At 40.8% G+C, this 27,279-nt stretch overlaps 1 long non-coding RNA gene across 1 annotated transcript in view; it reads right to left on the reverse strand.

Moving 5' to 3' along the window:
* Positions 1-27,279, reverse strand: part of LOC129033484 (uncharacterized) — a 322,758-nt gene that overhangs the window by 265,918 nt on the left and 29,561 nt on the right. The window contains exons 2-3 of the long non-coding RNA XR_008501589.1: positions 5,069-5,188; positions 2,128-2,221 (exon numbers count right to left, since the gene is read on the reverse strand). This is a non-coding gene — a long non-coding RNA (uncharacterized LOC129033484). The remainder of the gene's footprint in view (positions 1-2,127; positions 2,222-5,068; positions 5,189-27,279) is intronic.

Consider the following 27,279-nt stretch of genomic DNA (forward strand, 5'->3'; position numbering starts at 1 on the left):
CTCATTTCTGGGTTCAGAGGGAAAAAAACTATCCTAAGTGATTGAGGGTAGAGGAGATGTGGGGAAATGGAAAACAGGGGAGTGCCATGTCTTGCTCTGCCCACCTTTAAACAAAACCAAGCATCCTGTAAGCAGTGGGCTCTTCCGACGACATAGACCCTATTAGAACAATTCAACCCCACTCTCACCACCATCAGCCCCATGTCTTCAGTTCCACCAGAGACCTGAGTAGAAGTCCATGTCCCAAAAAGCAGCCATCACCATAGTCTCATATTTTGCAATAAAATTTTCCCCATCAATTGGTCTATAGGTCCCTCTGCCTTCCCTTCCATTCCTCACGGGCAGAAATGTGGATGTCTCTAAAAGCTCTGAGAGTCACACACATTTATAACAGCATGTCTCTAACTCCCCGTTAATAACAACAGACACGCTTCTTTTGGAGCCTGAGAATCTGTTCGCATGCTCAGTCTCTTCCTCTTGGAAGGAGAAATGGTATAATTGGAAGCAAAGATTACACCATGTAATTGTACCAAGATAAGGATCCATCTTTAGTCTAGCCCAACTCAATTAGAATATTTTTACTGCTTAATTTGATCTAAAGAGCCTCAGGAAAAAAAAAAAAATCTGTCTTCTTGGAGGAACAGGCAAAGTCTGACACATATGGTTTCTTCCCTCTTCCTCCCTTACTTGCATCTCAGTAACATTCCACATATTGAAAAGATAAGAACCAGAAATCCAAAGTGAGGGCAGCCCTTTTCCATCCCTTCTGCTACATTTTGAGACTTCATTCATTGGAACAAGCTGAGTTATTTGTGTGGCAAATACATTGAGTCTCTTCAAAACAAATATCTTTTATTTCAGTATACTTCTTAGAAAAAAAGACAGAGAACAGAATTGATGTAAGATACATAAAAGATCATTTTACCTGAGCCAATGTAAAAAAACCTCTTGCCTGATCTCCTTGTTTAGCTTTCTAAATCAAAATATCCCATCATCATCACTCTCCTGATTAAGAGCCTGTGATGGCCATCCATGTCTAGAGGAAGGAAATCCAGGCACCATTCAAAGACCTTCACAGTTGGGCTCCTACTCACCTTTTCACCCTTACACTGTCATTTTCCCTCAAATAAACACAATGCTTCCATCATCACTTACATTCTGCAAATGGGTATGCACATTCTTGTCTCTTTGTCTTTGCTCCCACTGTTCCCTTTGTGTCTAATCTCTTTTCTCCACTCCTTGCAAAATCCTCTTCATCCCTCAAGAACTAACTGAAATGTCATCTCCTCTATAGACCTCCTCTCTGAAGCTGATACAACATCCAGCACCTGGGTTCACCTGTCACTTTTAAATTCCTCTGTTCTACTTTTATCATAGTTTATTTGTGTGTGTTTCTCTCAAAGGATTACAAATTTCCTGAAAGCCATGATTATGTCTTCTAATTCATGTATACCAGTATCTGTAGCACCTTACCTGGCATAGATGTGTACTATCTAAAAAGGCATTCTAGAAAGAAATCAGATTTTCTTTTGTGTTAAATGAGATTTTAAAATCTGTCTTTTAAAAATTTATGGATGCATTTTTATTTTGTTCAGACCCGAATTTCTGAACATTCATTCACATGAAAAGCTGCTATGCTAAAATTCAGAGAAATGCAAGAGTTGGTATTATAATCAATTTTCTTCTTCCTTTAATCTTTCATATGAAGTTGTGTGTGTTTAGACATGTCTTCACTTGCAGTCATGTTTGACAGGGAGTCTTTTGCTCTTTGTATGTTCCCAGTATGTGTCACATAAACAAAAGTCCTCCTCTCACTGGAATATTGACAGAAATAAATCACTTTGCAAAGCAGACTCAAATGATAGTCTCCTGAATTTTGAAAGAATTTCTTTTATTGAGATGCTGAAAAAGTATATGATAAATTGTGATCATTAAAGTAGAGTAGTTAACATATAAAATCATTTAACTCAAAGAAAAGCAAGGTCCCAGGTGATGTACAAATTAGGTATATACAGAGCTGAGGCAACAAATACATCACTTAGGTGGTGTATTAGTCCATCTTGCACTGCTATAAAGAACTACCGGAGACTGGGTAATTTATGAAGAAAAGAGGTTTAATTGACTCACAGTTCTGCAGTACAGGAAGCATGGCTGTGGAGGCCTCACGAAACTTATAATCATGGCAGAAGGCAAAGGGGAAGCAAGCATCTTCTTCACATGGCTGCGCAGGAGGAAAAGAGAGTGAAGGGGAGGTGCTACACATGTTTAAACAACCAGATCTCAGGAGAACTCACTCACTATCACGAGAACACAAGGGGGAAATCCGCCCCCATGTTCCAAGCCCCTCCCACCAGGTCCCTCCCCCCAACACTGGGGATTACAACTCAATGTGAGATTTGGGTCCAAACATAGTGCCAAACTATATCAGACGGGTAATGTTTCTGTGGAGTCCTCACTCTTGGACATTCAAGTCAGGGAGGACCATCAAGGCAAAAGCTCACTCACAAATGGTTGAGAATCCCACCTCCAATCCCCCAGCCTACAGGTGAGATATAAGTGCAGTGTTCATACTTCCCCTGTCCCTGCTCACTTGGGGGCAGGCTTTGTACTCAGGCTTTTCGCCTGCTCTAAATCCTGCCTTAGGACTGCTCTCTAGCCACAGCCTTTGGTCATCCCCCATGAATGGCCAGTGATCTAAGTTTATGGACGTCCCTGTGGACAGGCAAACCAAGCTGATATAACCTCCCTGTCACCAACTTCTGCTCCACGGTTTCTATCTTCCAGGCTCACAGATTCTGAAGGATCTCCAAAGTCTGCTCCTTTCTCTCTACATCCTAAAAGTTGCATTGGGTAATAATATAAAAATGTCATGAAATATCATTAACAAAGTGAGGGAAGGCTCATGAATGCTGAGAGATAGGAACATGAGGCAGAAGTGGCCTCAGTCTCACAGAAGGAGGAAAAAAGACAGTCGGGCGCAGTGGCTCACACCTGTAATCCCAGCACTTTGGGAGGCCGAGATGGGTGGATTACCTGAGGCCAGGAGTTCGAGACCAGCCTGGCCAACATGGTGAAACTCTGTCTCTACTAAAAATACAAAAATTAGCCAAGCAGGTGGTGTGCGCCTATAATCCCAGCTACTCCGGAGGCTGAGGCTAGAGAATCGCTTGAACCTGGGAGGCAGAGGTTGCAGTGAGCTGAGATGGCACCACTGCACTCCAGCCTGGGTGACAGAGTGAGATTGTCTCAAAATAAAAAGAAAAAAGAAAAAGAGAACCCAGTGCTTAGAGCAAAGCAGAATATCTCACTAACCTTTGCCTGTTATCACAAGGGGATCATCGTTGTATAGCACAATCATATTTCCCTAGACTGAAACCCTAGTGGCCACCTTGACACCCTATGGTACTGTCTGGAAGGTTCACTCTTCTTTACCTGCCTAAAAGGATGCCCCCTCACCCCCACCAGTGACCTCATAGGGTGGCAGCTTGTAGCAAGGAAAGATGGTTGCAAAAAGGAAGAAGGGAGATGGGACACTTCACGGTGTCTGCCCATGGATGATGTGCTATATGTGAGGTGGTAGATAGATACCATTAAATAAGATTAAATCTCAGAGTGAGGAATTTATTCCCATAAGGCTCAATTATCTTTAGAGCCTTATGAAGAGTCAAAGCTAAGTGCCAGTTTAGTCCTACCAAGTCTTTAGCACCTTTCAACACTTGCAAGTTTCCCTTTTTAACAAAGAATCAGCCGACATCAGACTCAGACCTCGATCAGGCTACTGTATGCAATGAGTATTTTAATACTATTGTTTTGACATATTTAATTTTACAGTTATTTTATGTTTGTGGCAAGTGATACTTTCTATTCATTATGTTCACACGACTTTCTTTTCAGAATAAATTATTTAATGTGAACAATGAATCAGTTTAAAGTGAAATAAAGTAAATAATTGTGCAGGCTTATATAATTATTGTAAAAATCAGAAACAATGACTAAAGTTTGGGAAACATCAGTATAATCCTCAAAACATGGGATAATGAGACTAGAGGACTTGGAGTAAAAATCCCATCTGTGCTCCTTTGTAATCTCTCTGAGCCTCAGTTTCTCACCTATGAAATGGGAATAAAGATAATATTCCACACAAGATTGTGGTTGGCCCAAGTGAGCTAAATATAAAAGATGAGGCTGAGTAAATCAGTGGGCTGGCACTCATTACAATAAGAGGGCATGACCAGTGCAGGCCAGTTAACTTACTTGTACACTACAGTATTATATTCTAAACGAGTGATCTCGAACCCTTTTGGCACCAGGGACCAGTTACATGGAAGACAATTTTTCCATGAACCGAGGGCAGAGGAATGGTTTCAGGATGATTCAAGCACATTATATTTATTGTGCATTTTATTGCTATTATTATTACCTTGTAATATATAATGAAATAGTTATGCAACTCACCATAATGTAGAATCAGTGGGAGCCCTGAGCTTGTTTTCCTGCAACTAGATGGTCCCATCTGGGGGGGATGGGAGATAGTGACAGATCATCAGGCACTAGATTCTCATAAGGAGTACACAACATAGATCCCTCACATGCACAGTTCACAATAGGGTTCACACTCCTATGAGAATCTAATGCGGCTGCTGATCTGACAGGAGATGGAGCTCAGGCAGTACTGCGAGCAATGGGAAGAGGCTGTAAATACAGATGAAGCGACACTTGCTGGCCGGCCACTCACCTCCTGCTGTGCAGGCTTATACAGACCAGTAGCGGTCCTTGGCCTGGGGGTTGGGGACCCATGCTGTATACCATGCATGGTATTTGGTTGTATTTGCCTCCCCCAAGAGACTATAAGCTCCTTCATGGCAGTAACCATGTCTTATTGATCTGTGCCTTGGAACATTGCTTCTCTGTAGTACAGATTTTATGAATATTTTTAAATTGAATTGAATTAACCAATTGAATGGATGATCTATTTGTCTTGACAATCCAGCAAAGATCCTTGAGGTCAAAAATTGTCTGCTGTATCACATACAACTATTAGTGCAGTCCTTTCTCAGTAAAAACTCACTGATTGATAATATATGCATCTCTTATCTGGACTACTGTGACTGTCTTCCGGTTTAGTCTTCCTACCTCCACTGGGGTCCTCCCACAGTTCACTCTCCGCATGGCAATCAAAGTGATCTTCCTAAAACACAAGACTGACAATGTTACTCTCCCGCCAAAAACCCACCTGGGGATGGAGTAAAACTCCCTAACACAACATGCAAGGCCCTTAATTATCCATCTCCTACTTATAGCTTTAGTTTTGCCCCTAAGTATACTGTCTCCTCCAGCTAGACTGAAGCATTTTCAGGTGCCCAAAAGAGCTGCATGGTCTCTCAACTCACGGTCATTGCACCTACTGTTGCTTTCTCTGGAACGCTCTTTTATTTCCTGTTTCTCTACCTGGCTAGGTTCCACTCATCCCTCTAGATGTCCCCTCCTACAGAAGGCCTTTCTGCCCTCTTCTGCACCAGGCTGGACATCCCTCACAGGGTGATGTGGGCCATGTGAGAAAAAGATAGATTTCCCTTACAACTTTCAATTCAGGCATCACATTGAATCCACCATTTGTTGTCTCTGCCTGTAATATCTCAGGCACCTGGTGGGTCTCTGATCACTGACAGCCATGAGGCCTCTTGCTATTGTTAAATTGCTGCTGTGACTGTGTGTCTTGTTGAAGTGATTCTCTCAAAGAAAAAAATTACACCGCTTACATAATGCCTGATCTTGTCAAGCTTACCTTCAGATTTGATTTTTTTAAAAAACCTTTATAGCTCTTTTTATGTGAAACAGCTTTCATGGGAGAAAATAAAAGTTGAAAACATAATTGTATGCCTAGATTACGTTCCCATAGCCTGTAAAGCTTCCGACACTATGTGAGTGGCCAGTGAATTTGTGGGAAGGAAGGAAGGAAAGAAGGAAGATAGAGAAAGAGAAAATGGATAATACGGCAGTAGAGAGAAAGAAAGGGAGCAGGAAAAAGCCAGAAGAGATAAAATTTTGTCATAGTTGCCATTTATCTTCAGTAGCCCCATTGGATTTCACCCTTGCCAGCCTCTCCTTCTACCAAGCTCATTTGTGATGTTCTCATCTGACCACACTCGTGGCCACACCTTGGCAGCCCCATCCAGCCCATACTCCATGCAGTGTCTAGACACACATGAGCCTGGGCTATCTCTCCTCCTTCCCACTGGCTTCTTTTATAATCTTGGCTGGGGGGATACAGGATGCACAATGGGCCAGCTGTCTCCTCTAACTCCATGTGCGTAATAAGGCTAAATATCTTTGAAATTTGAGGTAATTGAAGGGTTTCCTTAGGAGAAAAACCCCAACCAGAGAGGATGTAGCCAACAGCATTTGAAAATATTCAAAGTAGTTAACAATATTTTAAATTTAAGAGATTCTCCACAGCAATTTGGAGTTTCAGTTTCTTCCCAAAATTGAAAGAACTGGCAACGCAGGGCCAGCTCTGGTTGGATTTAAATAGAGCTGCTTCCTTCAGTGGTGGCACATGGTTCTCCCTCTAGTTTGCCGCAGACCCCACCCCTCCTTATCATGCCCCAATAGTGAAGCCAAGCATACCTTGCCATTTGTCACATTGATCTCATTTTATTTGTACTATATTTGCCTTACACTCGACTATGTTTATTCATTAACATTCCCTGTGAAACCCAGAGACCCTTGAGTGTGCACTGTGCAGACCAGACATTCTCCACACATGCAAAGCAGATGGCCACCTAAACAGGGCTCATCTCTTTAGCTCTGAACAAGAGCCTGTGCTCTATCATTTGTTGCTGATAATTCATGCCCAAAGGAAAATAGGGAAGAAGAGTTCTTTTTTAACTAACCCAGAGTCTCCAAACATGACTTCCCGTTTGTCCTTTTTCTTGGCTACTGGCATTAGCACTTGCTATCATTATTGTTACCTGATCTCATTACCTCTCAGGCTCTTTACCTCCCATTGCAGCATTTGCCCTCAAGGTAAACCTGTTGCCCGCCCAAGAGATAATAATACTTATCAGGACCTTTTATAGTGTTCCTGGACTTTTTGGGATTGAACCACATTTTGCACACATAAAGCCCTCTATTATCACCACTATTGTCATTATTATTATTTGGGATTAGGCAGCCCTCTCAGAAGTCTTGCCAACTACAGGCAGATGCCACCCCAGAGCCTCACCTGGCCAGGCACAGTGACTGAGGCCGGACGCACCTGGCTGTAGGATGCTGGTTCAGCCTGCAGAGTCCTGATCTCTTGCCAGAGAAGAAACCTGCCTTGAAACATTCACGCCTCCCTTTATACAGGAAATAGAGAGAGTGCTGGAGGTGAGAAGGAGGCCTTTCCCAGGGAACTCAGTCTCCAGACCATGCTAGTGGATTATCATTGCTGCAGCAGTCCTCAAACCAGGCAGATACTTAAAGAGCCAGATTCTCTGTCTCTTTCAGAAGAGAGGGATGTACAATAGAGTTTGGAGTCAGAAGCTGAGTTCCCACCCCTACTGTCACTCTGTAACTCTGTGAGCCGCAAACAACTGATTGACTCTTCCAGTCTCTGGTTCCTCATTGGTAAAATGTGGATACATCCCAACTTCATGATAATACCATGGGATTTATATGTAAATAAATTTGAAATTATATATACAAGTATTTAGGTAAATATCAATTTATAGTGTCTGGTATATAGTAAACCCTCTATTAACTGATGAAGGAAGGGCCCCATCTCTATTCAAGCTTACTGCACCACCCAGAAGTTAACTGTTTCAGCAGCAGACCTGGAGTAAACAGACAAGATGCCCTCAGCAAGCAGAAATGAATGCAAACCTCTGTCACCAAGAGAATAATTCCCACTCAACAGCAGGCTGCCTGCCACCTGAATTCCTATTTCGTTTTTCTCCATCTCTCACTGACTCCCAACCAAATGCCTTCCAAGGAAACATGAGCCTTTTCCTCTTTTTGATACACAACCTGTCCATCTGTGATACCTATTGGTCAAGTTTGCCCCAGCAAAGGGGTGGAGATATGGAGCATCAACACTGCTTTCTAATCCCTTCATTTTGCCCTTTTCTCTTCTCAATAAAAAAAAAAAAAGCAAGCATACAAACAAAAATGAAACAAAATGCAAAGCAGCTTAAAACTTTCAACATTTCAAAACATTCAAAGGGGAATGTGTTGACCCAGAGATGCCAGAGATGAGCTGGGCATGAGAAGGGCAGGGATAGAAACAAGTCTCAGGAAAACTGGAGCCAAGGAAGGAAATTCTGCCAGGACCCTCTCTCCATTACTTGTTTCTCCTTTCTGCACATCTGCTTCATTCCTTCTCACTACAGAGTGTCAGGAATCAGCTACAGCACTGCACAGCTTTGCAGTCATTAGAAAGTCAGTCATTAGAGAGACTGGCTTATACCCTTTTTGATACCAAATTTTAAAATCTGAGATAAAAGATTTGAGCGGCCAGCTTTGGTCAGGAGCCCATTCTTGGACCAATCAACTATGGCTGTGGTTACTGATGGTGTAGTTTGGTCAGGGACAAACCCCTAGACGAACAAATTGCTGGTTGGGATGATGAGCTCAAGTCAGAAGATGGAAGCTGCTGTTGTAAGCTTGTGGATGAAGTAAAGAGAAAGGAGGCCACGTATTATAGAATACATAATGGAACTAGATTACCTTTTTGCGAAACTTTCTAAGTTGCCAAACCATGAGCTTCTCAAGAATGGAAACTAAGCTAATGCATCTTTGTATTCTGGCCATGATAAGGACTCAGGAAATGTTTGTAGAATGGAACTGAAATGCATCTGACTAATTGTAAAGCTGTGTGTCCATCCTAGATGCTATGTGTCCAGAGAAAAACCAAAAGATCAGCTGCAGAAACGAAGATCCTACTTTGCCTGAGGGGAAATTTTCCACCAAACAGAATTGCCTAGAAATGTAAACAGAAGCATCAGGAAGCTAAGTACCCCCTTTTAATGGAGGCCTTCAAGACTAAGTAAATGATTGTTTGTCAGGGATGTTGAGGAGGATGTATATGCAGTCACCTAAATGCCCTTCTAAACATTTGATCTTACGATTCTGCAAACTTAGTCAAAGAAGAAAAATTCACCATGCCTAGACCAAGCTTCCCAGGACACCACAGAAAGGAGAAATAGCCACAGCAATACAGCCAAGGCTTCTGCTGGCCACATCTGAACATATGCTTTGATGTGATCCTAGTCTTTCTTCTTCCTAGTGATGCTGGTCATGGAGATGAGTTAAAAGGACTTCCTTGCCTCCATCAATGTTCCTGCCTGTTTATAGACAAAAATGTGCCCAATTTAAAATGCCCTCGCTCTTGTTTTGTCCCAAGATATGAGACTTCATTTAACTGCATCTAGTGTACAATGAATAAATTGAAACTATATGCCATTTGGGCATTATTTCTAATCTGTTTTTCACCGAGAGCTCCCTGATAAGTTGGCATCTTTGATTTTTATTAGCATTTTCACTCTTATTTCCTCATACAAAATTCGGCACACTTGAGAGATTTCCTTAAAGGGGGTTTTCCTGAATCACCAGCCACTATAATGTCATGAAGGAAAATGTGATGATAGGACCAGCATCACCCCCATGATGCAAGCCTACCTGGGAAATCCTGGGCAAGTACAGGAAGGAAGGTTTCCTGGGATATCTTTTACCAGAAACTGGGGCATTGGTTCTCAGAGAAGAGCTGTGGTGGTATGCTAGAGCTAGGTCATATTAGCTTATGAAAGCCAATTATTCAATTTTCAGGAATTTTGTGAGCCTACTGTTAAACCATTGGTAGCTTGAAATCAGACTTGGAGTATTTATATTTTGGCAAGTGCTACGAATCAGCTCTCCAACATACCCCCTCCCCCAACCTTTGCCCTAGTTTAACAACATTAGTTGACTGGTTAGCTACAACTAATCAACTCTAGTCACTGCCTCTTTGCCAAATGACAGAATTGACCCTGGCAACGATACTTAGCTAAAGCAGTCAATGCTTCTTACAGTTCCACCAGGCAACAAGGAATCTTGTTTTTCTGGCAATATTAAGAGTCATACCTCATTTTGTAGCACTTTATGGATATTGCAGTTTTTACAAATTGAAACTTTTTGACAACCTTGTGTTGAACAAGTCTGTCGGCACCATTTTTTCCAACAGCATGAGCTTACTTCGTGTCTCTGTGTCACATTTTTGTAATTCTCACAATATTTCAAACATTTTAATTATTATGATATCTGTTATTATGACTGTAATCAGTGGCCTTTGATGTTACTACTGTAATTGTTTTGGGATGCCATGAGCTGTGTCCATATAAGATGGTGAACTTAATCAATAAGTATTGTGTATGTTCTGACTGCTCCACCAACAGGCCGTTCCCCGCTCTCTCTCCCTCCCTTCAGGCCTCCCTCTTCCCTGAGACACAACATTGAAACTAACCCAGTTAATAACCCTACAATGGCCTCTGAATGTTCAAGTGAAAGGAAGAGTCGCATATCTCTCACTTTAAATTAAAAGCTAGAAATGATTAAGCTTAGTAAGGAAGACATAATGAAAGCCAAGATAGACCAAAAGCTAGGCTTCCTGTGCCAAAGAGTTAGCCAAGTTGCAAAAGCAAACTAAAAGGTCTTGAAAGAAAATAAAAGTGCTACTCCAGTGAGTACACAACGATAAGAAAGTGAATCAGCCTTATTACTGATCTGGAAAAAGTTTTAGTGGTCTGTATAGAAGATTAAACTAGCCACAACATTCCCCAAGCCAAAGCCTAATCCAGAGCAAAGTCCTAAATAATAGAGTAGAATCTCTTAAATTTATGAAGGCAGAGAGACGTCAGCAGGCTGCAGAAGAAAAGGCAGAAGCTAACAGAGATTGGCTCATGAAGTTTAGGAAAAGGCCATCTCCACAACAATAAAGTGCAAGGTGAAACAGCAAGTGCTGATGGAGAAACTGTAGCAAGTTATCCAGAAGATCTAGCTAAAATCATTGATGAAGGTGGCTACACAAACAACAGATTTTTCAATGTAGATAAAACAGCCTTCTATTGGAAGAAGATGACATCTAGGGCTTCCATAGCTAGACAGGAGAAGTTAAGGCCTGGCTTCAAAGCTTCAAAGGACAGACTGACTCTCTTGCTAGGGGCTACTGCAGCCAGTGACTTTAAGTTGAAGCCAATGCTGACTTATCATTCCAAAAATCCTAGGGCCCTTAAGAATTACATTAAATCTACTCTGCCTATGTTCTGTAAATGGAACAACAAAGCCTAGATGACAGCACATCTATTTATAGCATGGTTTACTGAATATTTTAAGCTTCTACTGAGACCTATTGCTCAGAAAAAGATTCCTTTCTAAATAATACTGCTTATTAACAATGCACCTGGTCAACCAAGAGCTCTAATGGAGATGTACAAGGAGATTAATGTTGTTTTCATGCCAGATAACACAATATCCGCTCTGCAGCCCACAGATCAAGGAGAAACTTGACTTTCATGGCTCATCATTTAAGAAATACATTTCATAAGGCTGTACTTACCATAGATAGTGATTCCTCTGATAGATCTGGGTAAAGTACATTGAAAACCTACTGGGAATAATTCACCATTCTAGATGCCATTAGTAATATTCATGATTCATGAAAAGGTGTCAAAATATCAACATTAATAGGGGTTTGGAGAAGCTCAGTCCAACCTTCATGGATGACTTTGAGGACTCAAGACTTCAGTGGAGGAAGTACAGATGTGATAGAAATAGCAAGATAAGTAGAATCAGCAGTGGAACCTGAAGATGTGACTGAATTGCTGCAATCTCATAATATTTTCACATATAAAGAATTGTGTCTATGGATGAGCAAAGAAAATAGATTCTTGAGATGGAATCTACTCCTGGTGAAAATGCTACGAACATTGTTGAAATGACAACAAAGGATTTAGAATATTATATAAACGTAATTGATAAAGCAGCAGGTTTTAAGAAGATGGACTCCAATTTTGAAAGCAGTTGTACCGTGGGCAATATGCAAACAAACAACATCACATGCTATAGAGAAATATTTCCTGAAATGCAGAACATTTTATTATTGTCTTATTTTAAGAAATTGCCTCAGCCACCCCAACTTTCAGCAACCACCACCCTGCAATCAGTAGTCATCAACGTCTAGGCAAGACCCTCCACTAGCAAAAAGATTACAACTTGCTGAAGGCTCAGATGATCATCAGGATTGTTTAGCAACAAAGTATTCTTAATTAAGTTATGTACATTTTTCAGACATGTTATTGCACACTTAGACTGTAGTGTAGTGTTAACATCACTTTTATATACATACTGGGAAGCCAAAAATAAAAATGTGTGATTAGCTTTATTGTGATATTTGCTTTATTGCAGAGGTCTGGAACTGAACCTGCAGTATCTCTGAGGTATGCCTGTATTAACATTTATGTTGGGTCTCTTCTGCGGTTGATGTATTGATCCATTATAGTGGACATAAATATGTAGTGTTGTGTCCCGTTGTCTTGAACATATCCCCCGATATTTTTTCTAGGACTTTTATACTATCTTTCTTAATGGTGCTAAATGAGAAAGAGAACATGAGAAAAAATGCCACCTGTTTTTGGACTGTAAGTTTTCTTTACATATAAAGTACTCTACTAACGTCTAAGGTTTCCTAGATTTGTCAAAAACAAGTTTAAATGGAGCAGAGTGTTAGTGGAAGAAACATGAGAGGCTGATACATGAAGTTGGACAAGTTATTTAACTTATATAAGCCTCAGTTACTCAATCTAAATGGAACTTTTAATTTTGGTTTAGGGAGTTATGTAAGAAGGGGGGAAATGTATGAAAAGTGCCATGTAGCATTCAACCAAATATTGATTGATTAGGAAATCTGTCTTCGGGGGAAAGCCAAGTAAAAAGAACATGCCAGTAGTCTTGACTTAAAGATGTTTGGAGAATTAACCCTCTAAACCTGTGCTGACACTTCAGAGATGGGCAGTCAGGAGTTGAATGTTGGTTCAAATATTGGTTGAGGTGGAGCCAAGATGGCTGAATAGGAACAGCCCCAGTCTACAGCTCCCAGCATGAGCGATGCAGAAGACGGGTGATTTCTGCATTTCCAACTGAGGTACCAGGTTCATCTCACTGGGGAGTGTCAGAAAGTGGATGCAGGACAGTGGATGCAGCGCACCGAGCATGAGCTGAAGCAGGGCGAGGCATTGCCTCACCCAGGAAGGGCAAGAGTTCAGGGAATTCCCTTTCCTAGTCAAAGAAAGGGGTGACAGATGGCACCTGGAAAATCGGGTCACTCCCACCCTAATACTGCGCTTTTCCAACGGTCTTAGCAAACGGCACACCAGGAGATTATATCCCGCGCCTGGCTCGGAGGGTCCTACGCCCACTAGCACAGCAGTCTGAGATCAAACTGCAAGGTGGCAGTGAGGCTGGGGGAGAGGTGCCCGCCATTGCGAGGCTTGAGTAGGTAAACAAAGCGGCTGGGAAGCTCAAACTGGGTGGAGCCCACTGGAGCTCAAGGAGGCGTGCCTGCCTCTGTAGACTCCACCTCTGGGGGCAGGGCATAGCCAAACAAAAGGCAGCAGAATCCTCTGCAGACTAAAATGTCCCTGTCTGACAGCTTTGAAGAGAGTAGTGGTTCTCCCAGCACACAGCTGGAGATCTGAGAATGGACAGACTGCCTCCTCAAGTGGGTCCCTGACCCCCAAGTAGCCTAACTGGGAGGCATCCCCCAGTAGGGGCAGACTGACACCTCACATGGCCGGGTACTCCTCTGAGACAAAACTTCCAGAGGAACGATCAGACAGCAGCATTTGCTGCTCACCAATATCTGCTGTTCTACAGACTCTGCTGCTGATACCCAGGCAAACAGGGTCTGGAGTGGACCTCCAGCAAACTCCAACAGACCTGCAGCTGAGAGTCCTGACTGTTAGAAGGAAAACTAACAAACAGAAAGGACATCCACACCAAAACCCCATTGTACGTCACCATCATCAAAGACCAAAGGCAGATAAAACCACAAAGATGGGGAAAAAACAGAGTAGAAAAACTAGAAACTCTAAAAATCAGAGCGCTCCTCCTCCAAAGGAACACAGCTCCTCAACAGCAACGGAACAAAGCAGGACGGAGAACGACTTTGACGAGTTGAGAGAAGAAGGCTTCAGACAATCAAACTACTCAGAGCTAAAGGAGGAAGTTCGAACCCATGGCAAAGAAGTTAAAAACCTTGAAAAAAATTAAGACTAATGGCTCACTAGAATAACCAATGCAGAGAAGTCCTTAAAAGACCTGATGGAGCTGAAAACCAGGCACGAGAACTGCGTGATGAATGCACAAGCCTCAGTAGCCGATTCGATCAACTGGAAGAAGGGGTATCAGTGATGGAAGATCAAATAATGAAATGAAGCGAGAAGAGAAGTTTAGGAAAAAAGAATAAAAAGAAATGAACAAAGCCTCCAAGAAATATGGGACTATGTGAAAAGACCAAATCTACGTCTGAAAGTGACGGGGAGAATGGAACCAAGTTGGAAAACACCCTGCAGGATATTATCCAGGAGAACGTCCTCAATCTAGCAAGGCAGGCCAACATTCAAATTCAGGAAATACAGAGAACACCACAAAGATACTCCTCGAGAAGAGCAACTCCAAAACACATAATTTTCAGATTCACCAAAGTTGAAATGAAGGAAAAAATGTTAAGGGCAGCCAGAGAGAAAGGTCAGGTTACCCACAAAGGGAAGCCCATCAGACTAACAGTGATCTCTTGGCAGAAACTCTAAAAGCCAGAAGAGAGTGGGGGCCAATATTCAACATTCTTAAAGAAAAGAATTTTCAACCCAGAATTTCATATCCAGCCAAACTAAGCTTCATAAGTGAAGGAGAAATAAAATCCTTTACAGACAAGCAAATGCTGAGAGATTTTGTCACCACCAGGCCTGCCCTAAAAGAGCTCCTGGAGGAAGCACTAAACATGGAAAGATACAACCAGTACCAGCCACTGCAAAAACATGCCAAATTGTAAAGACCATTAAGGCTAGGAAGAAACTGCATCAACTAATGAGCAAAATAACCAGCTAACATCATAATGACAGGATCAAATTTACACATAACAATATTAACCTTAAATGTAAATGGGCTAAATGCTCCAATTAAAAGACACAGACTGGCAAATCATATAAAGAGTCAAGACCTATCAGTGTGCTATATTCAGGAAACCCATCTCATGTTCAGAGACACACATAGGCTCAAAATAAAAGGATGGAGGAAGATCTACCAAACAAATGGAGAACAAAAAAAGGCAGAGGTTGCAATGCTAGTCTCTGATAAAACAGACTTTAAACCAACAAACATCAAAAGAGACAAAGAAGGCCATTACATAATGGTAAAGGGATGAATTCAACAAGAAGAGCTAAGTATCCTAAATATATATGCACCCAATACAGGAGCACCCAGATTCATAAAGCAAGTCCTTAGTGACCTACAAAGAGACTTAGACTCCCACACAATAATAATGGGAGACTTTAACACCCCGCTGTCAACATTAGAGAGATCAACAAGACAGAAAGTTAACAAGAATATCCAGGAATTGAACTCAGCTCTGCACCAAGCAGATCTAATAGACATCTACAGAGCTCTCCACCTCAAATCAACAGAACATACATTCTTCTCAGCACCACACCACACTTATTCCAAAATTGACCACATAGTTGGAAGTAAAGCACTCCTCAGCAAATGTAAAAGAACAGAAATTATAACAAACTGTCTCTCAGACCACAGTGCAATCAAACTAGAACTCAGGATTAAGAAACTCACTCAAAACCACACAACTACATGGAAACTGAACAACCTGCTCCTGAATGACTACTGGGTACATAACAAAATGAAGGCAGAAATAAAGATGTTCTTTGAAAGCAACGAAAACAAAGATACAACATATCAGAATCTCTGGGATACATTCAAAGCAGTGTGTAGAGGGAAATTTATAGCACTAAATGCCCACAAGAGAAAGCAGGAAAGATCTGAAACTGACACCCTAACATCACAATTAAAAGAACTAGAGAAGCAAGAGCAAATACATTCAAAAGCTAGCAGAAGGCAAGAAATAACTAAGATCAGAGCAGAACTGAAGGAAATAGAGACACAAAAAAATCCTTCAAAAAATCAATGAATCCAGGAGCTCATTTTTTGAAAAGATCAACAAAATTGATAGACCGCTAGCAAGACTAATAAAAAAGAAAAGAGAGAAGAATCAAATAGACGCAATAAAAAATGATAAAGGGGATATCACCACCGATCCCACAGAAACACAAACTACCATCAGAGAATACTATAAACACCTCTATGCAAATAAACTAGAAAATCTAGAAGAAATGGATAAATTCCTCGACACATACACTCTCCCGAGACTAAACCAGGAAGAAGCTGAATCTGAATAGACCAATCACAGGCTCTGAAATTGAGGCAATAATTAATAGCTTACCAACCAAAAAAAGTCCAGGACCTGATGGATTCACAGCCGAATTCTACCAGAGGCACAAGGAGGAACTGGTACCATTCCTTCTGAAACTATTCCAATCAATAGAAAAAGAGGGAATCCTCCCTAACTCATTTTATGAGGCCAACATCATCTTGATACCAAAGCCTAGCAGAAACACAACAAAAAAAGAGAATTTTAGACCAATATCCTTGATGAACATCGATGCAAAAATCCTCAATAAAATATTGGCAAACTGAATCCAGCAGCACATCAAAAAGCTTATCCACCATGATCAAGTGGGCTTCATCCCTGGGATGCAAGGCTGGTTCAACGTATGCAAATCAATAAATGTAATCCAGAATATAAACAGAACCAATGACAAAAACCATATGATTATCTCAATAGATGCAGAAAAGGCCTTTGACAAAATTCAACAACACTTCATGCTAAAAACTCTCAATAAATTAGGTATTGATGGGATATATCTCAAAATAATAAGAGCTATCTATGACAAACCCACAGCCAATATCATACTGAATGGGCAAAAACTGGAAGCATTCCCTTTGAAAACTGGCACAAGACAGGGATGCCCTCTCTCACCACTCCTATTCAACATAGTGTTGGAAGTTCTGGCCAGGGCAATTAGGCAGGAGAAGGAAATAAAGGGCATTCAATTAGGAAAAGAGGAAGTCAAATTGTCCCTGTTTGCAGATGACGTGATTGTATATCTGGAAAACCCCATTGTCTCAGCCCAAAATCTCCTTAAGCTGATAAGCAACTTCAGCAAAGTCTCAGGATAGAAAATCAATGTGCAAAAATCACGAGCATTCTTATACACCAATAACAGACAAACAGAGAGCCAAATCATGAGTGAACTCCCATTCACAATTGCTTCAAAGAGAATAAAATACCTAGGAATCCAACTTACAAGGGGCGTGAAGGACCTCTTCAAGGAGAACTACAAACAACTGCTCAATGAAATAAAAGAGGATACAAACAAATGGAAGAAAATTCCATGTTCATAGGTAGGAAGAATCAGTATCATGAAAATGGCCACACTGCCCAAGGTAATTTATAGATTCAGTGCCATCCCCATCAAGCTACCAATGACTTTCTTCACAGAATTAGAAAAAACTACTTTAAAGTTCATGTGGAACCAAAAAAGAGCCCACATTGCCCAGACAATCCTAAGCCAAAAGAACAAAGCTGGAGGCATCACGCTACCTGACTTCAAACTATACTACAAGGCTACAGTAACCAAAACAGCATGGTACTTGTACCAAAACAGAGATACAGACCAATGGAACAGAACAGAGCCCTCAGAAATAATGCCGCATATCTACAACCATCTGATCTTTGACAAACCTGACAAAAACAAGAAATGGGGAAAGGATTCCCTATTTAATAAATGGTGCTGGGAAAACTGGCTAGCCATATGTAGAAAGCTGAAACTGGATCCCTTCCTTAAACCTTACACAAAAATTAATTCAAGATGGATTAAAGACTAAATGTTAGACCTAAAACCATAAAAACCCTAGAAGAAAACCTAGGCAATACCATTCAGGACATAGGCATGGGCAAGGACTTCATGTCTAAAACATCAAAAGCAATGGCAACAAAAGCCAAAATTGACAAATGGGATCTAATTACACTAAAGAGATTCTGCACAGCAAAAGAAACTACCATCAGAGTGAACAGGCAACCTACAAAATGGGAGAAAATTTTTGCAATCTACTCATCTGACAAAGGGCTAATATCCACAATCTATAATGAACTCAAACAAATTTACAAGAAAAAAACAAACAACCCCATCAAAAAGTGGGCAAAGGATATGAACAGACACTTCTCAAAAGAAGACATTTATGCAGCCAAAAGACACATGAAAAAATGCTCATCATCACTGGCCATCAGAGAAATGCAAATCAAAACCACAATGAGATACCATCTCACACCAGTTAGAATGGCAATCATTAAAAAGTCAGGAAACAACAGGTGCTGGAGAGGATGTGGAGAAATAGGAACACTTTTATACTGTTGGTGGGACTGTAAACTAGTTCAACCATTGTGGAAGTCAGTGTGGCAATTCCTCAGGCATCTAGAACAAGAAATACCATTTGACCCAGCCATCCCAGTACTGGGTATATACCCAAAGGATTATAAAACATGCTGCTACAAAGACACATGCACACGTATGTTTATTGTGGCACTATTCACAATAGCAAAGACTTGGAACCAAGCCAAATGTCCAACAACGATAGACTGGATTAAGAAAATGTGGCACATATACACCATCGAATACTATGCAGCCATAAAAAATGATGAGTTCATGTCCTTTGTAGGGACATGGATGAAGCTGGAAACCATCATTCTCAGCAAACTATCGCAAGGACAAAAAACCAAACAACGCATGTTCTCACTCATAGGTGGGAATTGAACAGTAAGAACACATGGACACAGGAAGGGGAACATCACACACACCGGGGCCTGTTGTGGGGTGGGGGGAGGGGGAGGGATAGCACTGGGAGATATACCTAATGTTAAATGACAAGTTAATGGGTGCAGCGCACCAATGTGGCACATGTATACATATGTAACTAACCTGCACGTTGTGCACATGTACCCTAAAACTTAAAGTATAATAAAAAAAGAAAAAACAAATATTGGTTGAATGGTACATGGCACTTTTCATACATTTTCCCCCTTCCTATTTAACTACTATGACTTTTAAAAGTCCAACTTTTGGGGTGCTTCCTCTTGCATGCCCACAAATAAATACTCTTTCCCCATTTTTTAGGAGTAACAATAAGAATGAAAGAGAGTTTCAAAAGTACTATAGGATCTTTGGCACGAATTTATGTAGCTTCTCCCTCCCCCCAAAAAACAAATTCTGAGCATACTTTACAAATTCTGTTCCTAAAACCATCTGTTGTTTGGGGAAAGCCAGGTTAAATGAACGTGCTAGTAGTCTTGGCTTAAAGATGTTTGAAGAATCAACCCTCCAAACCTGTGCTGACCCTTCAGATATGGGCAGTCAGGAGTTCCTGGTAGTTCCTCATAGCTGTACAATTAGAAACCTGGAATTCAGTGGAAGTCTAAGTCAGCTCTTGACTGGAAAGAATTCTGTCCCTTGCTCAGCCACTACAAAGCCTTACAATATGACAGATCTTAGGGACCGTGGAATTTTGAAGCCCATCCGATAAATAAGCTGCAGACCCAGGAGAAGCATGTTGAAATAATATTAAAGAATTTTTCTATTCTTTAACTATAGCAGGGTGATAGGAGGCCTCTTGAGGACTGAGGAAATGTGGCACTGTGGTATCGCAGGATGTTACTTCAGGATTCCTTTCTAGTCACAGCATTATCAGATTTCCAAAACATGCAGAAGCCGTGGAAGAAAGTTCTCTGGGTGGCTTTGAAAACATATCATTCAAATCTGAGGCAGCAGTTTAGTGCCTTGAGTGGTCATCCATCTCAACCCCAGCCTATGCAAGCCTGGAACTTGTACATGAAGTGGCAAAAAAAGATAAAACAGTGAAGTTCATAACTGCTGCTATCTTGAAAGTTCTCATTGTTCTTACCCTTAGGCATCAAACTGTCACGGTTTTGCATCTAAAGAGAATGCCAGATAGACAAATTTCCAAAAGCTTGCGTAGACATTGGATAGAGTTTTTCTTACTTATGGAATTAAAATAATAAAGACATAACTCTGAAGAAATTAGCCACAGTCCAGTCCCAATTTGCCCTTTGTGTGTCTAAGTGTGAGCACTTTAATGACACATTGGCTTAACTTCTCCAGGGTGGAAATACTGAAGCGATTATTAATTTTGCCTTCTTAATGCTGACAATCACCCCAGAGCAAGGACAAACCTTAGCAAACATCCTTTTTTTTTTAAAAAAAAAAAAAAGGCCTCTTTATAGTACCAAGGAGCATGGGAAAATGAGAGAGGGGATCATGAAATTCTGTGAAATGAGGTGCTTGATGGGTATTTCCTGGTTATAAGGTGTTGTTTATTCCATCCAGTTGAGACATATGGGGGTGCCCACAAGGTGTGCCCTGAGACTTGGTGATAATTGCAGGGTGGCTAGAGGCCAGAACCTCAACCTCAGGTAAGAGCCAAAATTATATAGCTAAGCACCTATTAATCAGGATTAACCTCCAAGGATGCCAACTCTGGAAGCTTCTTCACAAATAAGCATCTTCATGTACACTTTAAAAAGAAAACAAAACACTCATTTTCTCAGGTGGAGTCATCTGGCCTGGTAGCTCTGGAAAAGATATTTTAGCCCTATCATGAAAATAAACCAGTCAACGCCCTAAAAGAAGTTAGGGTAGGTCTAATGAGACTCCACAGCCCTCCCAATAGGCCTGTTCCTGAAGCCTGCTTTTCTTTTCTATGAGTTTCACGTTTCTGGGAAACCTGTGCTTATGGCAAAATCGGAAGGTATCTCCGTAGGCAAATAGAGAATTGAGGTCATTTGACACATATTTAGGCCAAGGAGACATTTTCATTTCAATTACCTGCTTATTTCCAGAAAAGAGAGGAAAAATAAATTAGACTCTACTAGATTTAGAAATAAATTTTGTTTACATACCTCTAAATGTTCTTTTGCCCAAATTCATTTTTTTCCTTTCCCTATTTGCTGAGGAGCTGAAGATGGCCTGAGGCCAGGGAATACAGCAGAACCCTCCCCTGAGACAAAGCTTAAAAGAGTGCAGGAACCCTGTGGTCCCAAATATCATGAACAAGTCTGGAGGAACACACAAACCTAGAGGATGGGTCCATGTCGCTAGCAAACGCTTGGATGTTTTCTTTGGTTTATAGCCTATATGTTTGGTCCATTAGGGTGTACTAGGTGAATGGGAGTCCAAGCAGCAGAGGGTTTTCAGAGCTCTGAAAGTCCTGAATATTTTAGGAATTTTCATTTCAGTTTTCCTGTGTCTTGGCAGCTAGGCCATTAATAAGAAAATGGATGCTTAGACAAGTTGGACAGTTTGGAGGTAAAAATTCTCCCAAAAAGAAAATGATAGACCTTCAGATGGGCAGCTATCTGTGGGTCAATACTTTGGGGGAACTCTCTGAGCTTCAGGCTGCCCATATATAATAAGGAAACCAGAGATTGTTATCATATAAAGGAAATACCGTGAATTAATTTGCAAATGTGGAAATTGGATAGTTTAGGAGAATCTACTCTTGTTTTAAAGTATTTAGATGACTGCAGTTTTTGAAAAAAAAACTCATAGTTGATCATAAGGAAAAAAATCTTATAGAATATACCTATAGCATACAGTATAAAATATCTCCTCTAATCACAGGGGGAGATGTATGTAAATACAAAAATATATAATAATTTGCTTGATCAAAGTTACTCTACCAAGATATTTTCTGGTCTAACTTACATAAAACACATTTTATGGACACCTGACTTTTATTTTAATCTTTCATCCAAAGTAAAGATGAATTTTTACTGAGCTCCATGTCTTAAAATTATAACTCTTCATTTTGATCAGACTTTGTAGTATACATAAATTAGCAAACATACACAGCATCTTGCTGTTAAAAACAAGTTGTTTTAATGAAAACATAACCTGAAAATCAAGCAGTATTTTCTGGAGGGAAAAGACATTGGTTGAAACAGCAGTGTCTTATTGACATTAAAAACAGTTGACATAACTCTGCAAGGATGCTGAAATTTAACTTTTGTATGTTTTTATTACACCCAGAGTATCAAAGATAACAGAATTTATTCGTAGAATGGCAGTCACTGAATTCAGTTTTCTGGTACAATTTTCTTCCCATATAAACTCATAAAAAATGTGATGGGTGAGCCATTAGGAATGCTTAAAGCCGCCCCTGATGTATGCCCGCACAGAAAGAACAGATAGATTGCAAAATGTTTATGCCTTTTACATTTTTTACGTATTAATAAGGAAACACTGTGATTACCAATCAGAAAAGACTCCAGAGTGCTGCTTGTAAAGTGCACCATTATAGAGATTTATATCTGTATCTGGGGAGTAATGTGGAGCATTGATATTTTAAGGAGCTCAGTTCAAAAATCTCTTTATTCAATGAAAGCCTGGGAGAGTGAAATATCTTTTTTCTGTGACAGAAGTGTGTGTATCGAGGTTAGTTTATGATCCATATGGTAGGAAGAAATAGACTTGGTCCCCCAAATATTCACCAAATACTTGGCAATGGATTACAAGGCAGCTATGGAACTTTTTGGCAAGGCTATCTATCACAATTAGAGGTGAAATGGGTGTGAGATTATCTGTTCAATGCCAAATCCTGCTTTGGTTATCTCCTGACCTAGGGCCTGTTCTGTGTCAAGAGTATTATTCCAAGGTGCTTCTATCAGCATCTAATAGTTGGTATTTTGAAAGTAAATACCTAGAGAAGACACATTTTCTAGTTTATAGCTGTAACGTATATTCATTTTCCAAGTTTCCTAAGCAATACTCATGCAGAATTTTTCAATCAGTTTTGCTACCTCTGAACCCAATATTTAAGCTTAACACGGCAGTGTTAACCCACCTTCAACCAGAACCTGTCCAAAATAATCTATGCCAGTCATAATACATTCTGACGCAAGTATCAATGGTTAGAGTTTTATTTGTCTAACTCATCACTAAGTCCAAAAGTAGGGAGGCCAGGGCAGATGCAGCAAATCAAGGAAGGCCCTAGGATTCAAGCTTCTTCCATCTTACGGCTCCACCATTCTTAACATGCAGCTTTGTTCTTACTGACGGTAAGATGACTGCTGCACCTCCAAGCATGACATATGATCAAGCAGGAAGAAAAGAGATAAGGAGAAAGCAAAGAGCAAGATGCCTTCTCTGCTCCAGGCATTGTCTTCCACATGGGATGGGAAGCTCCCATGACCACCCATAGCTGTCTGACAAGTCAGATTTTGCTTGTGTTTGTTAACTGGACATAATAATACACCAAATAAAATCAGGATTCTGCTAGAAAGAAGAGTAAACACTAGGTAAGGAATGAGTTGCCATCAGCCACAAACTTCATTTTTAAAACCTTCAGAAGGAGATTGTTTCTGATGTCTAAAGCTGTGCTGTCCATTACAGTAGCCACTAGTCATGTGTAGCTATTTCAGTTAATTAAAATTAAAATTTAGTGCCTTAGTCACATAGCCACATTCATGTGCTCAATAGCCACAAGGGGCTGGTGGCTACCACATTGGATAGTGCTGGCCCAGAGCCTTCTTTCCAAGGAAATGGATGCCTGTCTTCTAATTCCCACATGTTTCAGTTCAAGGCCATTTTTCTTTGCCTTTGTCTCCAGTGGAAAAAAATAGCAAATCATCATTCTTTATGTAAAAGTACTTAAAAATCATTGCATCCCTGCTATGTGTACCCTTTGTCTTAGCTCAGGTTTTTCCAAAAGCTGAGGGCAAGAAAAAAACTTGAGGGCAGGTAGTTTATACGAGAGGTGCCCCATCATCATCATCATAAAAAAAAACCCAACTAAATAAACAAACGAACAGGAAACAGGAGTGAAGGAATGAAGAGAGTGAGACTGGGAAAAGGAAAACTCCTTAAAGTGGGTTATTGAGGTCCCTGCTGCAGGCAGTAAGGGCTCAACTCCTCTAGGACCTCTGAGAAACATGCAAAATGCCTCCCAGAATCATTTGTTCAAAGTACAGAAGGCTGGAGCATATGTGCACTAGCTCCCATACCTCGTTGGTCGAGGGTTGCCCCTGGGATGTTAACTCCCCTCCCTTTCCTCTGTCTGTATGTACTGGCTGAATGAGCTTCCACAGCCTTAAAGAACTCTGTCAGGCACAGAAGTGGGTGGAAGCCTGCATAGAACTTAAGGAGGAACCATAAAAACCCTAGAAGAAAACCTAGGTATTACCATTCAGGACATAGGCATGGGCAAGGACTTCATGTCTAAAACACCAAAAGCAATGGCAACAAAAGCCAAAATTGACAAATGGGATCTAATTAAACTAAAGAGCTTCTGCACACCAAAAGAAACTACCATCAGAGTGAACAGGCAACCTACAAAATGGGAGAAAATTTTTGCAACCTACTCATCTAACAAAGGGCTAATGTCCAGAATCTACAATGAACTCAAACAAATTTACAAGAAAAAAGCAAACAACCCCATCAAAAAGTGGGCAAAGGACATGAACAGACACTTCTCAAAAGAAGACATTTATGCAGCCAAAAGACACATGAAAAAATGCTCACCATCACTGGCCATCAGAGAAATGCAAATCAAAACCACAATGAGATACCATCTCACACCAGTTAGAATGGCAATCATTAAAAAGTCAGGAAACAACAGGTGCTGGAGAGGATGTGGAGAAATAGGAACACTTTTACACTGTTGGTGGGACTGTAAACTAGTTCAACCATTGTGGACGTCAGTGTGGCGATTCCTCAGGGATCTAGAACGAGAAATACCATTTGACCCAGCCATCCCATTACTGGGTATATACCCAAAGGACTGTAAATCATGCTGCTATAAAGACACATGCACACGTATGTTTATTGCGGCATTCTTCACAATAGCAAAGACTTGGAACCAACGCAAATGTCCAACAATGATAGACTGGATTGAGAAAATGTGGCACATATACACCATGGAATACTATGCAGCCATAAAAAATGATGAGTTCATGTCCTTTGTAGGGACATGGATGAAATTGGAAACCGTCATTCTCAGCAAACTATCGCAAGAACAAAAAACCAAACACCGCATATTCTCACTCATAGGTGGGAATTGAACAATGAGAACACATGGACACAGGAAGGGGAACATCACACTCTGGGGACTGTTGTGGGGTGGGGGGTGGGGGGAGGGATAGCATTGGAAGATATACCTAATGCTAGATGACGAGTTAGTGGGTGCAGCGCACCAGCATGGCACATGTATACATATGTAACTAACCTGCACATTGCACACATGTACCCTAAAACCTAAAGTATAATAATAATAAATAAATAAATAAATAAATAAGAACTTAAGGAGGCGCCTGTCAGCGTGCACAGCGCTATTCATCAATGCTACGGCTGATATCAGGGATGGATCTGAAGATGGGACATGGCGAACCAAGATCTCTTGCTATGCCCCTCCATTCTCTGTCAGTGACTAATTTTTAAGCTTATTTCCCTTTATAAAGGATCTTGGTCCTACTCAATCCCAGTTGATTGAGGAGCTCATGAGTTCACCAATAGACATGCAGCCATTTGTTAGCTATGATTACTCTTTGTACCATTCTCTTTCTCCACCATAAATAGGATTAAGAGCTTAAATCATTAGGCAGGGTTTTTTTTTTAAAGCAGCTACTGAATTATTGTCCCTTACAAAATATATTTTATACCAATGTGTTTGGGGAATTAGGTGTGATTTTCCTACAGAAACAACAAATGCCTCTCTCAGATCCAAACATTTGCTCTGATGCTGCTTAGGGCAGACAGCCTGCACTGGGCTGTGATTTGACGGATTCCAGACATGGATCCTGTCCAGAAATGTATCCACCCATTCATGTGCCTCAGCCCAGAAGACCACCATTATGGGGCTACACTCTGGTGTTGAGGCTTTGCATCACCAGGGTGCCCTATTAATGGCAACTACTTTTGGAGAAGGTATACACTAAGCCCATGTCTGTTGCCATTGCATGGAATGGGTTCGACATACGGCTTTATGATATAACAGGTGGGAGCAGTCCCAAAGAGCTAAGTTTATGGTGAGAAACTTGATCATGAAACACAGCAAAAGGCAGTAGACATCCCAGAGCCACCTTTGAAGGAAGGCTCCCTGCCTACACACCCCCACCTTCCCACTGCTACCTAGGGACAGGAGCACTGATAGAGGACACCAAAGGCAAAGTGTCATTATTTTGCTTTGAGCCAAGAATGGCCTTAGGTAAAGTTGGTTAATTCATTCATTAAATATTAATTGAGCATCTACTAAGTGCAGAGCCCAGTGCTAAACTCCAGATACCCAGTGATCACCAAAACAAACACGGTCCAGACCTTGAGGGGCCTACAGTTCTAATGGGGAAGACATTCAGAACTCAAGCAAATAAATAGGTACAAAGTCTAATGAGTGCCACAAGAGAAAAGAACAGGGTCCCGTATGACCTACTTTCTGAGAAATGACACCTACACAGAGGCCTGGAAAATGAGTTTCAGGGAAGAAAAAACATTCCAAGGAAAAAAAAGTTTATCTAAAAAGCATGTGGATCTAGGAGGAGCTCAGGGGTCAGTGGTATTGTGGGCAGGATGGGTTTGAAAAGAAAGACGCTGGCTAGGACACAAAGGACCTCACTAGACATCCATCACTCTTATTTCACAATTCTAGAACAAAATGCCATATTCCCAGTTTTTCATTTGTACTTGGATAATTCTCATGTACCCTCTCTTCTTAATAATCGTAACAATAATTAAAGTTGTATGGCTCATATCTTGTGTGACCCATAAAGGGCTTTCACATTAGCATTTATTTATTTACTATTATTAAGTATCAAAATAATGTTATTTAAGGGCAATGCCAGGAATTTTGGGTTGATATTTCCATTAATTCTCAACACAACACTTCATAGCAAGAATCATTACACCTCATTTTATAGACAAGGAAAACAAAGCTTAAATAGGTTACGGGTTGACCCCAAGGTCGCACAGCTAATAACCCAGGTATATCTGATTCTGAAATCCATGCTGTAGACCAGGAGTTAGCAAACTACACCCATGGGCCAAATACTGCCCACCACCTTGTTCTGTAAATAAAGTT

The sequence above is a fragment of the Pongo pygmaeus genome, chromosome 2 (genome assembly GCF_028885625.2).
Source record: "Pongo pygmaeus isolate AG05252 chromosome 2, NHGRI_mPonPyg2-v2.0_pri, whole genome shotgun sequence".
In the NCBI taxonomy this organism is placed as follows: domain Eukaryota; kingdom Metazoa; phylum Chordata; class Mammalia; order Primates; family Hominidae; genus Pongo; species Pongo pygmaeus.